This window comes from Hypanus sabinus, chromosome 7 (genome assembly GCF_030144855.1).
Source record: "Hypanus sabinus isolate sHypSab1 chromosome 7, sHypSab1.hap1, whole genome shotgun sequence".
Taxonomy (NCBI): domain Eukaryota; kingdom Metazoa; phylum Chordata; class Chondrichthyes; order Myliobatiformes; family Dasyatidae; genus Hypanus; species Hypanus sabinus.
In genome coordinates, this window is record NC_082712.1 from 159,383,527 (window position 1) to 159,401,544 (window position 18,018).

Consider the following 18,018-nt stretch of genomic DNA (forward strand, 5'->3'; position numbering starts at 1 on the left):
GGGGACTGATGCTTTCTACTGGAACAAGTGGAGGGAGGGGAGGGGGAGGGTTGTTACTTTGCAGCTGCTTGTGCATGGGGGGGAGCAGCTTTGGGGTTCTAATGTTTTTCTGTAATTCATTCGCTTTTCTCTTCATTTCATGGATGTCTGCAAAGAGCAAGGATTTCAGGTTGTACACTGTATACACTTTCTGACATTAAACTGAACCATAGAAGGGGTAACTAATCTCTGCTCAGTGGCTGAATAGGTAATCCTGAGAAGGTGAAAGTGGGGATTAGAATTAGAAGTATTTGCCGAGGGAATCCCAGGACTTGTTACCATATTAAAGGCACAGCTTCCAGCAGCGGGCAAAGGGAGACTGGGGTGCACAACAGGAAAGAGGAAAGGCTGTGTATTTAACAGATGATACAAAGATGAGAAGTTGTGGAGATACTCAACAATGAAAGTATAAACCCCTAAACAAGTTACTGCAAGCTGGCCAACAGTGGAACTGGAAGTGATCTGCATTAAATGCTTCTGCAAAGATGTCTCCATTTCTCTGTCACTTTGTTGGGATATATTCCGTCAAACGCCATGTAATTTGGGTCGACCAGGCCTCTTCCACCGAAAAGGTCTCAATATGATGCCTGTGGCTCATTTTTTGTTAAATAAAACAACTCTACATCCACCAGCTTTCAAATCGCTCCAGTGACTTCATTTACGTTCAATAACGTTCATTAATTATTAAAAAAAACTGGGGCTTCAGATAACACGCATTAATACTGTGGCTTTCTTCCAGGTGGATCAGGTCACCTCTGTGAGTTTCTATATGTACTGTTGCAGCCCAAAGAGCAATCAGTGAAATGACACAAAGCTCAACATAGAACAACTATTAATGCTTAATAAACTGATGTTAATACAACATAATAAAATCTGAAAGAACTGGAAAAGCTGAAAAGGTCGGAGGCTTCCGTGAAACTGAAGTAATGCTTCCGGTCAATGCCCTTCCGTCAGAATGAGGAAAAGCTAGAAAACGATTAGAGTTTAAGTTTCAGATCAGGGAGAGGTGGCGGGGAGAACAAAGTAAAGACCAGGAGATACGGTGTGACGCAGATGAGCAGGAGTCATAGTCATAGAGCAGTACAGCACAGGAGCAGGCCTTTAAGCTTATCTAGGCTGTGCCAAGCTATTATTCAGTCAAATCAGAGAAGCTGGTAAAGATTTGTTAATCAACATTGATATGCTTATTGGATGTGTTAACAGAGTAAGATATATGAAAGCTGAAGAGAGAGAAGCAAAGATTGAATACATAGCAGTTGCAAGAAACCTGGAGTTAAAGATATTGCGGTCAATACCCTAGAAAGTCAGCAAAGACTCAATGAGAGAATAATTGCTATCATTCCATTGATATACGTTGATAAATGTATATCAGAACTAGCCAGGTAATAAGGATGCCTTTTCAAAACTGTTGAGTTCAATTTTATTCATTGAAATAAATACAGTGATGTTCAGATCTTTGAAGAAAAGAGGAAAGAAATTAGCTGTTTTATGCAGTAAACCTCCTGGTTAAGGTGATACTTCAAAAGCAAGACGTGGCTTACATTGCTTCTTCACAAAGAATAGAGAATAGAGCTAGCTGACATTTATTAACAGAACTGGATTACACACTGTATTATTATTGGGATCATTGTCCTGTAACATCATTGAACTGATTTTCCCACCATTGTCAAGGTGAACCCAGCTAAAAACTGTCACGTTTACTGTGAGTAAAACATTGGATGTTAAGATTTAAAGCCCAGAACCACTTCTGTGTTGTTATCTTTTAAGGCAAGTGACAAGGATAGAGCTCTCAACAAAATATCCTTTATTGATGACAGCATTCAACTAACATCAGGAGCCAGTGAGGCATAGGCTCAGCGCCCATTTTATTTGGTACCTCCTGTATCTAATAAGGTGGCCACTGAGTGTATGCTCATGGTCTTCCGCTGTGTAGCCCATCCGCTTCAAGGTTCGATGTGCTGGGTGTTCAGTGATGCTCTTCTGCATCACTGTAGTAATGTACAGCTATTTGAGTTGCTGTCACCTTGAACTAGTCTGGCCACTCTCCAATGACCTCTCCCATTAACAAGATATTTCCACTCACAGAACACTAATTGGATTTATTTTTTTGTTTCTCGCACTGTAGAAACTGTTCTGCACCATTCTCTGTAAGCTCTAGAGATTGTTCTGCATGAAAATCCCAGGAGAACCACATGGAAACCATAGAAAGGGTGCAGAAGAGATTTACAAGGATGTTGCCTGGATTGGGGAGCACGCTTTATGAGAAAAGGTTGAGTGATCTCCGCCTTTTCTCCTTGGAGTGACGGAGGATGAGAGGTGACCTGATAGAGGAGTACAAGATAATGAGAGGCACTGATCCTGCGGATAGTCAGAGGCTTTTTCCCAGGGCTGAAATGAAAGGGTGCTTGGAAGCAGGTATAGAGGAGTGTCGGGTTAAGTTTTTTAATGCAGAGAGTGGTGAGTGCGTGGAATGGGCTGTTGGCGACGGCGGTGGAGGCGGAAATCATAGGGTCTTTTAAGAGACTCCTGGATGGATACATGGAGCTTAGAAAAACAGAGGCTATTGGGTAAGCTTAGGTAGTTCTAAGGTAAGGACATGTTCGGCACAGCTTTGCAGGCCATAGGGACTGTAGAGTACCGTAGGTTTTCTATGTTCCTATGAGATCAGCAATTTCTCAGATACTCAAACCACCACATCTGGCACCAACAATCATTACACTGTCAAATTCACTTAGACCACATCTCTTCCCCATTCTGAGTAAAAACTGAACCTCTTGACCATGTCTGCATGCTTTTATACACTGAGTTTCTGCTAAACGATTGGCTGAGTAGACACTTGCATTAATGAGCTGGTATTCAGGTGTATCTACTAACGTGGCCACAGTACATATACCACATAAACCATGTTCTTAAAAGTACATTCATATTGCTAAAATACCAAATAGACAGAGGGAAACAAAGCAAAGAATAAAGGAGGGGAAACTCCATAGATGAGGAACAATATAGCTTCTGTAAAGAACATACTTTGGATCTGGACCATCATTTGCCAACTCCATCTGAATATTGGAAGTTACAAGAAAATTGAGCACATGTTGATTGAACAGCACTAGGGCATTCTGTCACAATCACATTGAACAAAAGGCTCATTCTCATTCCTGTCTGACACAAGACTACAGTGAGCAATTCCAATTGCTCCCTTTAATCTGACCCAATTTTTTCCCCCAAGACAATTGAAATTATTTTGTTGAAAAGTTAAATAACTTGAAAATGTTCCAGGAACAGTTTTTGACTGTTGATTTGATCCTGACATCTTTTGAAGAGTGAGAGGATATTTGTGGGAAAGTCAAAGTCAAAAGTCAAGGTAAAAACATCAAGTCAGAGTAAATTTATTATCAAACAACGCATACGTCACAAAATACTGCAGTGAGAATCATTTTCTTGCAGTTCTTTATATAAAGAAACAATAGTATTTATTAAAATCTAAATGTAAACAAGTTACTACAATAACAATCAGGGTCCTGCATTTGAATTTAACACCCAGCTCAGCAGCTGGGGAATTAAATTCAAGTACTTTTATTAATCTGGACTTTTGAAAATAAAGCTAGCTTTAGCAATTGTAACTATGGATCACAGTGAAAACTTTACTGGTTTAATGATATCTTTCAGGTTAAACTGGTCTGATACAACAAACTCGTCACTCTGGTTGATACTAAATTTCTATATTATATACTATATTTCTACACTGTTCTTGGTTGGTGCGACTGTAACGAAACCCAATTTCCCTCAGGATCAATAAAATATGTCTGTCTGTCTGCCTCCTGTTCAGTGAATGGACAATAAATGCTGGCACTACTCATGACTCCCCACCCCAGAAATGATTAAATATTAAAATAAAGGCCCTGTGGCACATTGCATATGTACTTAACACTTCACTCACAGAACACTATGTGGCTGAAAGTTGAGTCTGAATGTGGGCAACAGGCACTGAGGTGCCATCTGCTGCTTACAGCTCAGCTTTTCTTCATTTGCAGGATGGTTAAATACGATTTAGATCCAGATACAACATACAGCTGTTAATTTTGGCCCAAGTCATCCATGCTGTCATCTTAACATAATCCCATTTGTCCACCTAGTCCCAGAGTACACAAACAGGCTCTTCATCCCATCTAGTCAGTGCTGAATTATTAGTCTGCCTGGTCCCATTGACGTGCAAGAGGACCGTAGACTTCACTGCAACTCCCATCCATGTAATTATCCAAAGTTCTCTTAAATGCATTAATTGAACCGTTTCTTCCACTGACATTTAGCACTTGGCCCAAATCCCTCTAAAACCTTTCCTATCCATGAGTCTGTCAAAATGTCTTTTCAGCATTTCTCCTCAACAAAGAGTGAAAACAGTTAAATATTTACATCATCAATAATTTCAGACCTCAGTTTCATTTTAACAAATAGTACAATCTCCCTGAAGGGAAAACTGCAGGTCCTATTTCTTAAGTTAGGAAAATAAATTGCAAAAGCAAGATGCAATACAGGTGGCTGTTGTAAGCCTCTGTAAAAAAAGTAGAAAAAATGTTTTACCAACAGGAGAAAACTGGCAGCAAAAACATGTTTTATATTTCAGCCACATTAAACATTCATACATAAATCCTGAAAATGAACAAAACTAAGTGTGAAATGCAGAGAAGTAAATTCCTGCCCAATGGTAGTCATGAGAAGAAAACGTAGCCTGGATGGTGGGCATCTTAGATGACCATCAATCATTGACCCAGCTACTTCAGATGCCTGGCCTCTGTCAGTAACTGCACACTTAAGTGACTTCAACCTTCACCGGTGATTGAAGATAACAATATGGTACTTGCCACCAACCCAAAGAAAGGTTCCCACCTTTAATGTTTGCCTGTTGAGCACAGGTAAAATCAACAGCCAAGTAGAGAAACTAAAAGGAAGTTAAGCCTTCAGTTTCTCAATTCCACAACACCTTGTTACGTCCAATATGAAACAGCATGTGACAAAGATTTCAAAGGAAAGCATCGCAATTTACAAATGTGTGTCTCAAAACAAAAGCTGAAGCACATTGATGCCGCAATCTTTGCAATCACATCGGAGACTATTCCTCGGCAGATGGCACAGACTTTGTTGCTGGCTCCCTGCAGCTTAGCATCAAAGGGACACAGCATTCCTGCCAAATCTCTTCAGAATCAGATCCACCCACTTCATTCCATCATTCTCCAAGCTACAGTTCTGAACAAATCTTTTGGAATACCTAGACTGGATTAAAATCTAGATAAAAGGGAAAATATCAGTAACTGTTAGTATAAATGTAGTGATAGAGAGATAGATCAAGGATATGTCCCTTGGCGCATCCAATCGCTGCCAATCATCAATTGCCCACTTAAGTGAATCCTATATCAATCGCCATATTTTATGCTCCCCACGTTCACATCAAACTCCCCTCAGCTCCAGATTCTATCACCCACCTACACACTACTGGCAATTTACAGTGGTCAAATAACCTAACAACATGCACATCCTTGAGACATGAGAGGAAACTGGAACATCTGAAGGAAACCCGTGAGGTCACAGGGCAAGTGTGTAAACTCCACACAGACAGCATCCACAGTCAAGTTTGAACCCTGTTCTTTAAGCGCGGAAAGACAGCAGGTGTTCAGCGCTACCTACTGGCTTCTTGCTTGCTGCTGCTGGATGAAGGTGTCTGTGTGTAACAGTCTCTCTCTCTCTCGCTGCTCCCAAAGGAAGGTCCCTGCATTTGAATGGCCTTGCTCTTGATGTTGTTAGAGGATGGTGCTGGAGTTCTGAGTCTTGGGCAAGGTCTAATCGACATGTTTTGTGGATTGGACTCCATAGTTCACGTTATGATGTACTTCTGGTTTCTGGCTGCTCTTTTATTTTCGCTGCCCGAAACGTCGACTGCATTTTTTTCCCACAGATGCTGCCCAGCCTGCTGAGTTCCTCCAGCATTTTGTGTGCATTGGTTGTATACCGCATACATACTTTGATAATAACTGTGAATCTTGAAACATTTGAATCTGATTCTATTAAACAATGGTTCTACCAGAAGTATGTCTGTGCCTCTAGTACTGTAATAAGGCACAAACAAGTGGGTCTATAACTTGTTGAATTTGTGCTTGATTTACAAGACCTAATGAAATAGGCATATTTCCTGGTGGAACTAGAACACCTGTTTTATGGAAAAGAGGCATACAAAATATTAGGCTCTTTTCCTGTCCAGGAAAAAAGACCTCTTGTCTGGCCAAGGATCTCTTTGTAAAATTGCTCTCTGGTTGCTGGACAACATGGTCCTTATACAACCTACATAGTATCCACTCACCATGTTCCATTTTAGTGCTGAAGAGCATGGCTGGCTTTCAATCAGCACTTTAATTTTGACACCTTCTTTCCAATGACACGGACACCGTGATCAAGTGCACTGATTTCCTGAAGTTCAAATAGCAATGTTTAGGGACTTGCTTTTAACTGCTCATCTGTTCCATGCCTGGAGATGTTTAAATTCTTCATACACAAAAGCAGGAACCATCAGGTTCTGTTATTTTGACAACAAATTCTGGCTGATTAATTTGCACTTCCCTAAACACAAATAAATGAAATTAGTTCTCACCAGGATGTGGTGCACAGATATTATAGCCAGCTTCAGAGATATGCAATTCCTTCCAAGTCTTTGTCTGAACTACCCATTCAGAGCAGATGGATTGTGCATCAGCATCTCAGATCTGTACTTCATGAACTGAAGACACAACAATCAGTCTGAAGTGAATCCAAAAAATAATCAAAATAACATGCTAAAGAATTAGTTTTATGCACTAACTCAGCAGAACCAGTAATATATGTATATACACATATACACAGACACTCAGAGTGGTCACTTCAGTAGGGACACCTGCTCATTAATGGAATACTGAAATAGTCAATCATGGGCAGCAATGTGTCATTTCCACAAACTCTGAAACTAAGTGAAGACTTGCTGACGTTTTCACTTTTCCCAAATTTCTACATTCTGCCCAAGTTTTGTCAATTGGTGACAATGCCAAGAACGTAACGTTTATTATGTTAATTAAACCCTGACTTCAACATTGCATCCAGAAGCAGAGCTATAACTACAAACGAAAAAGAAATGAAGACATTTAATGAGCCCATGAACACAAATCCACATGCGAGCATTGAGAAAAAGTCACCGGTAATCAAAAACACAAGAGATGCTGCAGATGCAGGAAATCTTGAGCAACACCTACAAAATGTTGGAGGAACTCAGCAGGTCAGACATCATCTATGAAAGGGAATTATCAGGTTCTCAGTCTGAAATGTCAACTGTTTATTCCTCTCCATAGATGCTGCCTGACTTGCTGAGTTCCTCCAGCACTTTGTGTGTATTGCAATGGTAATCACAATTTGTTGACCATATAGGTATCCAAATTTGCAATACTGGTGGTAGAAATTCATAAAATCAGAGTTAAAAGTTCAAAGTAAATTTACTATCAAAGTACAAATATGTTACTATATAAAACCTGAGATTCATTAATGGGCACAGTCAATAAATCCAATGAAAGACTGCTGCAACTTGAGCGTTCAGCCAGAATGCAGAAGAGAACAGTGCAAATACATGAAGAAGGAAATACTAATAATGAATAAATAAGCAATAAAGATTGAGAACATGAGATGAAGAGTACTTGAAAGTAAGTCCATAGGTGGTGGGAATATTTTAGTGATGGGACAAGTAAAATTGAATGAAGTTATCCCCTTTGGTTGAAGACTCTGATGGTTGAAGGACAATAACTATCCTGAACCTGGAGGTGTGTGTCAAATGGTTCAAATCAAATCAAATGGTTTCATTTATTATCAGAGAATGTATACAGTATACAACCTGAAATTTTTGTCTTCACAGGCATCCATGAAAAACAGAACCCCAAAAGAATGAACGACAGAATACCGTTAGAAACCCAAAGATCTCTCTGCTTCCTTCCCTGTGTAAGCAGCAAGAATCAACACAAAATCCTCTCCCCCAACTCATTTCAGTGCCCACCACCCACCAAGCAACAGCAGAGCACCCAAAGAGAGACCATGATCTGCAGTCAGCAAAAAACTACTGTTTACCTGACAGTCTGACATGCCACAGGCTCTTTGTTGCACTAACAAGGCACAGAGAGATGTCACTCATTTTCTCAGGCTCTACCCATTTGCAGCGGTGAGAAGAGAGCACGAGCTGGCTGGTGAGGGTGTCCCTTGATGATAATGCTCGTACAGATGTACTCGATAATGGGGAGGAACGGGCTGTATCCACTACTTTTGTAGGATTCCCCGTTCCAGGGCATTGGTGCTTCCATAGCAGGCTGTGATGCAGCCAGTTAATATACCTTGATATATGTCAATTAATATTTCAAAAAGCACTATGCTATTCTTTGCTATGAATTTAAATTCACATAGAATGCAGCTGTCTGCTTCAAACCTAATCCTCAAAAAGTATAAAAGAAGTTTTTACCCACAGAAACCTATTTTGGAAGCAGCCAGATTCCAATTTTGTAACTATACCAAAGATGTACACTGTAACAAGTGGCTGAAGGAGAATGCTGATGCATGGATGAATACTTAATCAGTACAGGTAGATCAAGAGACTCCTGTGTGATTAAGAGTCAAGATATTCTGTGTTTGATGCATGAGGTTAATTATCGCCTTTTCCATAAAAAGTTTGTACACTTTTTTAACATCAGTCCTGCACAGCAAGATGGCATAAAGAAATCTTTAACGAGAACCTTCTATCACAACCAGGATTTTCTTTAATTATAAATCATTCACAGACAAATAAACTGCATTCAAATCATTGGTTCCACACACATTGAATTGAATTGACTTTATTTCTTACATCCTTCATATACATGAGGAGTAAAAATCTTAATGTTACATCTGTCTAAATGTGCAGTGTGCAATTTATAGTAATTTATAATAAATAGTATGTACAACAGGACAGTCAATATAACATATACATATTATAGTATCAGCATGAATTCATCAGTCTGATAGCCTGGTGGATTACGGTTAACTGGGATACACCAGGATCCGTACATGTTGGCTCAATTAAGCAGCTGCTCCATTTAGCTGATGTTTTATGGAAATTGTTAAATGATTTAAAAAAGACAAACTACCATTTAACTGAGAAACAAATTATGGATTTAAATGAAAAGCAGAACAAATTAGAACACTATCAATACCACTGTAGTACTCGAAAACCTGGATTAGTTCCTAATAGTTATCAATGGAGGAATTTATCCAGAGTACACTGCCATGTTATTTTGATTGACTTTGAATGTACAAAATCAGCAGACATAGTGCAGATAATGGACTGCCTTCATAAAACACTATCGATGATTGCATCCTCCAAACCTTCACTTTCATTGCAATATTCACAATGATTGTCGATACCTTCAAGTTTTTTGCAATTCCTAAATTGTTGAAGTAGTGAAATTGTTTTATTTTCACTCCCGGCCATTTCTGACATTTCCTAGCCTGAATACTTGAATCCGCAGTGAGCAAAACAGTTCTGAATTGTCCTGTTAATTACAAAGGTATTTCTCGCTGAAGACCAGTGACAACAGTTGTCTGCTTTTTTCCAAACACCAGCACCTGCAATGAATGCTATTTAAAAGCTGCTTGGCCTAAGCGCGGGCCCCACAAGTGAGTGCAATTGATGTTAGTTAGAAACTGTTCAACAGAAGTCTTCTGCCCCAATTGAATGTCATAGTGTCTGAAATAAACACTAAAAATCCAGCTATTTTCTTGATTAGGTTTTGCTCTTTAATAATTGTTTGAAGCACACAGTTGCCCTGATTAACCAATGGCCAAATTAACCAGAATCCACTATATTTGCCTTCCATGTTAAAGTTACACAGTTGATACCCCAGTAAAGAATATGATTGTCTTTTATTCACCATTCAGTTTCAGTGTGGAGGATAATCAGTCAATGAATCAATGTGCATCATTGGCCATACAAACAGTACAGAGTGCTGATAGGCAAAATGCTACAAAGTTCTTTAGAATTGGCAATGTTACATATTCATCATAAAGTAATATATTCAGCTTAAGCAAACCTGTTAACAATATCAAATCACTGAGCAAGGCCATTTAAATTAGCACCATGAAAATGCTCCATTACATATGCAAGTACTAATCTATAAAGAAATGTGAAGCTTCGATACACAATCTACACCTATGTAAATTAGGTTCATAAACAGGACTCTTCATCTGATTTTCTCAATATTTATTGGTTATTTATTTATTATTATATCTTCCTTTTTGTATTTGCACAGCTTTTTGTCTTTTGCACACTGGTTGAATATTCAAGCTGGTGTAGACTTTCATTGATTCTATTATGGTTATTTCTCTGTTATGGATTTATATGGTACATCCACAAGGAAATGAATCTCAGGGGTGGATATGTACTTAGTTAATAAATTTACATTTTCTCTGTTTGATTCATCTTTATTTATTATCTACATGTCCCTAATTCACAAGAGGTAACATACTCAATGATTCTCAATCACTGACTTTCTGAAAATACAACCAATGTGGAAATAAAGGTGGAAGTGTTTGAATTCTAAGCCATGTGTAAAATGCATGCAAGATTGTAGACACAGTGAATTCTTTTAATTTTAAATTTCAGTCAATGAAAACATAGTAGTCTTGCTTTTCAGTGTTTGTTTCAAAATTATAAGAAAGAAATTCAACCTAATTTGTCAGCAGAACGAGTTTTTCAGCTGCATTATTGCCAAGATAATACAAGGCATTTGCCAATCGATAATATGCATAATAAAATAACAAGATTGAACGTCACAAGCAACTTCATCTGAATTCAAGCAATGACTTGACAGGAGTATTTCTCCTCCAAGTAATTATCAGCTACACTTTCATAAAATGTTAATTATGGGATTATACTGTATTGTATTACAGTAACTGCAATGTACAATATGGTTAGATACCGCTATCAAGTGTGACAAAATTAATTGTAAAATTGCAAAAAATAAAATGTATATGTTGTGAAAATGCACAGACTTGTTTGAAAAAGAAAGTAGAGAACTGTTTTAAGTGATGAGGCCCATGTGGTACATATTGGTACCAATGACATAGATAGGAAAATGGAAGAGGTCCTGAAAAAAGACTACAGGGAGTTAGGAAGGAAGTTGAGAAGCAGGATCACAAAGGTAGTCATCTTGGAATTATTGCCTGTGCCACAAAACAGTGAGTATAGGAATAGAATGAGGTGGAGGATAAATGCGTTGCTGAGGGATTGGAGCAGGGGGCAGGGACTCAGATTTCTGGATCATTAGGACCTCTTTTGGAGCATGTGTGACCTGTACAAAAAGGACAGGTTGCACTTGAATCCCGGGGGAGGGGGGCAACATCCTGGCCAGGAGGTTTGCTGAGGCTACTGGGGAGAGTTTAAACTAGAATTGCTTGGTGGGGGGGGGGGGCGGGATCAAACTGAAGAGTCTGGGGAAGAGGTGGTTGGCCCACAAATAGAGAAAGCTTGGAGACAGTGTGTGAGGAAAGGCAGGTGATGGAGAAGGGACGTGGTCAGATGGACAGTTTGAGATGTGTCTATTTTAATGCAAGGAGTATTGTGAACAAAGCAGATGAGCTTAGAGTGTGGATCAGTACTTGGAGCCATGATGTGGTGGCCATTACAGAGACTGGGATGGCTCAGGGACAGGACTGGTTACTTCAAGTGCTGGGTTTTAGATGTTTCAGAAAGGACAGTGAGGGAGGCCAAAGAGGTGGGGGCATGGAACTGTTGATCAGAGATAGTGTCATGGCTGCAGAAAAGGTGGATGTCATGGAGGGATTGTCTACAGAGTCTCTGTGGGTGGAGGTTAGGAACAGGAAGGGATCAATAACTTTTCAGGGTGTTTTTTGTAGGCCGCCAACAGTAACAGAGATATCGAAGAGCAGATAGGAAACAGATCCTGGAAAGGTGTAATAATAATTGTTGTGATGGGAGATTATAATTTCCCAAATACCAATTGGCATCTCCCTAGAGTAAGGGGTTTAGATGGGGTGGAGTTTGTTAGGTGTGTTCAGGAAGGTTTCTTGACACAATATGTAGATAAGCCTACAAGAGGAGAGGCTCTACTTGATTTCGTATTGGGAAATGAACCTGGTCAGGCGTCAGGTCTCACAGTGGGAGAGTATTTTGGAGACAGTGATCATAATTCTATCTCCTTTACAATAGCATTGGAGATAGATAGGAACAGACAAGTTAGAAAAGCATTTATTTGCAGTAAGGGGAATTATGAGACTATCAGGCAGGAAATTGGAAGCTTAAACTGGGAACACATGCTCTCAGGGAAAAGTACAGAAGAAATGTGGGAAATATTCAGCGGATATTTGTGTGGAGTTCTGCATTGGTATGTTCCAATGAGACAGGGAAGTTATGGTAGGGTACAAGAACCTTGGTGTACAAAGGCTGTAATAATTCTAGTCAAGAAGTAAAGAAAAGCTAACAAAAGGTTCAGAGAGTTAGGTAATGTTAGGGATCTAGAAGATTATAAGGCTAACAGGAAGGAGCTTAAAAATGAAATTAGGAGAGACAGAAGGGGCCATGAGAAGGCCTTGGCAGGCAGGATTAAGGAAAATCCCAAGGCATTCTACAAGTATGTGAAGAGCAAGAGGATAAGATGTGAAAGAATAGGACCTATCAACTGTGACAGTGGGAAAGCGTGTATGGAACCGGAGGAAATAGGAGAGGAATATAGGTGTCCCCCGTTTTCCGAACGTTTGCTTTAAGACACCTCACTGTTACGAAAGGCCTACATTAGTAACCTGTTTTTGCTAACAGAAGGTGTTTTCAGTGTTACGAAAAAAGACAGCGTGTGCTGAGCAGCCAAGCTCCTCCCCCGGAACTGCATTCTGGCTGGCATTGCTTAGACACGTGAGCATCTGTGCTTTATGTTGATTTATTTTGTGCATCCATTAGCAAGGTAAGTTCTAAGCTATCGGAAAAGCCTAAAAGAGTGTGTAGGGGTGTTACACTTAGCGCAAAACTAGACATAATTAAGCGTTTCAATTGTGGAGAACGAAGTAAGGATATAATGAGTCTGGTAAGGGTTTGTGGAAGTTGACAAAGATGATGTTGAAGCAGTTTTGGCATCCCATTACCAAGAACTGACAGATGAAGAGCTGATAAAGAGGAAAGGATAATAATTGAAACCGAACGCAATAGCAAACAGCCCGAAAGTGAAGTCGTCCAGGAACTGAACATGAATCAATTGCGTGAGAATTCCACTGCGATTGACAACGCTGCAATGATTGCAGAAGTGTATGACTTTAATTTTGAAAGGATACGTAGGTTTAGGGCATACTTGCAGGATGGTTTGAGTGCTTACAAAGAACTGTATGACAGAAAAATGCACGAGGCTAAGCAATTAAGCATACAGTTGTTTTTCAAGCCTTCCACATCAGTCACAGCAGATGATGGAACTCGACCTTCGACATTGAGGCAGGCAGACACTGGCCTGCCTGCCCTGATGGAAACAGATGGTGATGAGATGACACCCCAGTGTCCCACCACCCCAACCTCTGACGACTCAGCCTAACACACCATCATCAGTTGCTCGCTGAATTCCCAATTCTGGTAAGTGAAACTACACTGTACATACATTATTTCTACTTTATATAGGCTGTGTATTTTTATGTGTTATTTGATATCATTTGGCAGCTTCATAGCTTAACGGTTACTGGAAAGAGTGCTTCTGCCGTGAACGCTTGTGCAGAGTGTTTTTGCCGAGAGCACTTGCATGAGATTTTTGCTACGGTGGACAATGCTGCAATAATTGCAGAAAACTATTCCTACTTTATATAGGCTGTGTATTTATCAGATCATTCCTGCTTTTACTACATGTTACTGTTATTTTAGGTTTTATGTGTTGTTTGGCATGATATGGTAGGTTATTTTTTGGGTTTGCGAACGCTCACAAATTTTTCCCATATAAGTAATTGGTAATTGCTTCTTCACTTTATGACATTCTGGGTTACGAACCATTTCATAGGAACATTCTGCCATCGAATAGTGGGGGAAACCTGTACTTTATATCAGTATTCACTATTGAAAAGATCTTGGTGATTGTAGTGCTGACTTGCAGCAGACTGAAAAGCTTGAGCATGTAGATATTAAGAAAGAAGATGTGCTGGGGCTTTTGGAAAGCATCAAATTGGATAAGTCGCTGGGACTGGATGAGATGTAACCCAGGCTACTGTTGGAGGTGAGGGAGGTGATTGCTGAGCCTCTGGCGATGATCTTTGAATCATCAATGGGGATGGGAGATGCTCCGGAGGATTGGAGGGTTGCAAATGTTGTTATTTTATTCAAGAAAGGGAGTAGAGATAGCCCAGGAAATTATAGACAAGTGAGTCTTACTTCAGTGGTTGGTAAGTTGAGAGAGAAGATCCTGAGAGGCAGGATTTATGAACTTTTGGAGAGATATAATATGATTAGGAATAGTCAGCATGGCTTTGTCAAGGGCAGGTCATGCCTTTGAATTTTTTGAGGATGTGACTAATCACACTGATGAAGGAAGAGCAGTAGATGTAGTGCATATGGATTTCAGCAAGGCATTTAATAAGGTACCCATGCAAGGCTAATTGAAAAAGTAAAGAGGCATGGGATCCAAGGGGACATTGTTTTGTGGATCCAAAACTCGCTTGCTCACAGAAGGCAAACAGTGGCTGTAGTTGGGTCATATTCTGCATGGAGGTCAGTGACCAGTGGAGTGCCTCAGGGATCTGTTCTGGGATCCTTATTCTTCATGATTTTTATAAATGACCTGGATAAGGAAGTGGAGGGATGGGTTAATAAGTTTGCTGATGATACAAAGGCTAGGGGTGTTGTGGATAGAGTGGAGGGCTGTCAGAGGTTACAGCGGAACATTGATAGGATACAAAACTGGGCTGAGAAGTGGCAGATGGAGTTCATTCCAAATGAGCGTGAAAATTTGGTACATCAAATATGATGGCAGAATATAGTATTAGTGGTAAGACTCTTGGCAGTGTGGAGGATCAGAGGGATCTTGGGGTCTGAGTTCACAGGACACTCAAAGCAGCTGTGCAAGTTCACACTGTGGTTAAGAAGGCATAAGGTGTATGGGCCTTCATTAATCATGGAATTGAGTTTAGGAGCCAAGAGGTAATGTTGCAGCTATATAGGAGCTGGTCAGACCCCACTTGGAGTACTGTGCTCAGTTCTGGTCGCCTCACAACAGGAAGGATGTGGAAACCATAGAAAGGATGCAGAGGAGATTTTCAAGGATGTTGCCTGGATTGGGGAGCATGCCTTATGAAAACAGGTTGAGTGAACACGGCCTTTTCTCCTTGGAGTGACAGAGGATGAGAAGTGACCTGATAGAGGTGTATAAGATGATGAGAGGCATTGATTGTGTGGATAGTCAGAGGCTTTTTCCCAGGGCTGAAATGGTTTCCACAAGAGGACACAGGTTCAAAGTGCTGGGGAGTAGGTACAGAGGAAATGTCAGGGTTAAGTTTTTTTACTCAGAGAGTGGTAAGTCCGTGGAATGGGCTGCCAGCAACAGTGGTGGAGGCGGATACGATAGGGTCTTTTAAGAGACTTTTGGATAGGTACATGAAACTTAGTAAAATAGAGGGCAATGGGTAAACCTAGTAATTTCTAAGATAGGGTAATGTTCGGCACAACTATGTGGGCCGACCGGTCTGTATTGTGCTGTAGGTTTTCTATGTTTCTATAGTAGCAGAAAGGTCAGTCACGATCATATTAAATGGTGGAATGGGTGCAAGAGGCCAAATGCTCTCTTAATGGCAAGTTCCCATCCCCAATTGTGCTGATTCTTGTTTTCCTCATTATACAGTCAAAACACAGCCTCATCAAGCAAGTTTGTGCTTTTCCTGTAGGTACAAATTAGATTGGTCACAAATACAGTATATATGGCCGGCCGGTGCTGTAGTGACAACAGCACCAGACTTTGAGGTAAATAGTCTTGAGGCAAATAATCCAGCTGGCTCCATGGATGCATTCTGTTTGTGCTGGGTTGAGCATTGAGCTAGCAACGTGGCCTTGTAACAGACAGACAAGCGCCATGGAAATGGCAAAAATGCCTCTCGATGTGCCGTAAGATGCGAAAAGGAACAAGAGCGGATATAAGGGACACTTAGGCAAAGTGTATCGAATATTTCAAATGATAATCACAAACTCTCTGATGTATGAGAGATAGAAAAATATCAGGAGTTATGAAAATCCATGAAGGTTTTCAATATTAAGTAACATATCAATATTCAATAAAATATATAATCCTGCAAGACAAAACTTGTTGTTCTAGTGGAATTTGGTTAGTTAGAAAAATAAATAAAATTGACAACATAATAACAATGCTAAAATGCTAAATTAGTGCCAGGACTTTGGTGATTACATCTGTTGTTTATAGATTTTAATATGCTTAATATTTGTACAGAGCCAGGAAGCAATATTGCCTCAGATTAACAATGTAATTCAACTTCCTTCTCGATGCACTTGCTTTCAAGACGTTATGGTGATATACAAAGTGTAGATATCATTATGCTGGGTAATATTAACCTCTCCAACGTCCAAAGTAAAGCCTATAATCTTTGTGGACAGCAATACAGTGCAATAGTTATGTCACTAAAGCGTCACTATTCCAAGAATCCAGGTTCAACTCTGACCATGGATTCTGTCAACATAATCTGCATTTTCTCTATGAGGCCATATTGGTTCCCTCCAGGTCCTCCCACATCCTAAAGATGTGCTGGAAGGTTAATATCAGTGAATGCAGTGGGTAAATGGGATGGGTTTGCAGAGAGGATTGACCTGGATTTCGTGGACTCAATGAGTTATGGGTGTGCAGGCAGATCCAAGGAACACAAGTCCTGAGCAGGTGTAAATATCCATTTCAAAACTGTGCATGATATTGTCTGGAGACTTGTCTCTATTGCTATGCTTTGGCATCAAAGGGAAGGGGTCCAAAGTGGTAAACAATGAGCAAGAACATCAAACAAACTTGCTTTCTGCAGTCCAAGCACTTAGTCTATGGATAGTTTAATGGCATTTGACCCTTAATGTGCACATGGTTCTCAGTAAACTTTATTTTCCCTTGGCAAGAGTGAAGGTATAATAGACGTAATAGTTTACAACTGAGAAAAGGGGGGCTGAGAAGAGGGGAAGCATTGACAACCAAAAAAATTGCATTTATGTTGCACTTCAATTTATTCCCAAAGTCCTGTATAACCAGTGATGTAATTGTGAAGCATAGGTTCTTTAGCCATAGGGGATGTGAATCCGTGGAATATGTTGCCAGAAAGAGTTGTGGAGTACAAGTCACTGGGTAGGTTTGAAGTGCAGGTGGAATAGGTATTTAAATAGTAAGGGCGTCAAATGTTATGGGGAGAAGGCAGGAAAATGGGGTCGAGGGAGAGAATAAATCAGCTATCACTGAATTGCAGAGCAGACTTGATGTGCCAAAAGGTCTAACTATCCTTGTCAGTCTTATGGTGTTATGATAATGTAGCAAATATGCTCCTACAATGAGCCATCCAGTTACGATCAGACAATGCTCCTCAATTCTGTTTACAGAGGGTTAAATACTGGGCAGAACATTGATGATATTCCATCCTTCCTTCAAATACTTCCATGGGAGCTTTATTTGCTGCAGAACTAACAAAGCTCCCTTATAATCAGCCAGAAACTATACCTACAGGCTCTAGTAAAGTCACCTGACAACAGAGGTAGAAAAGAGTCTTTGGAGTATCTGGGCTAGCAGTCAGACCATCTGCTGTATGGATGCCTGCTGATAAGATGCACCAAAGCAAGTGATTAGAATACAGTTGTCCACAGCTTGTAGCCTGTGTGTCTGGCCTTTCTTAACCCTCTAACCATTTAATCTTGGCACATTACCCTGAGTTGTGATACACTTTGAA

General features: G+C 40.1%; 1 protein-coding gene across 1 annotated transcript in view; it reads right to left on the reverse strand.

Annotated features, from left to right (window-relative positions):
• Positions 1-18,018, reverse strand: part of ano3 (anoctamin 3) — a 521,252-nt gene that overhangs the window by 124,402 nt on the left and 378,832 nt on the right. The window lies entirely within an intron of this gene.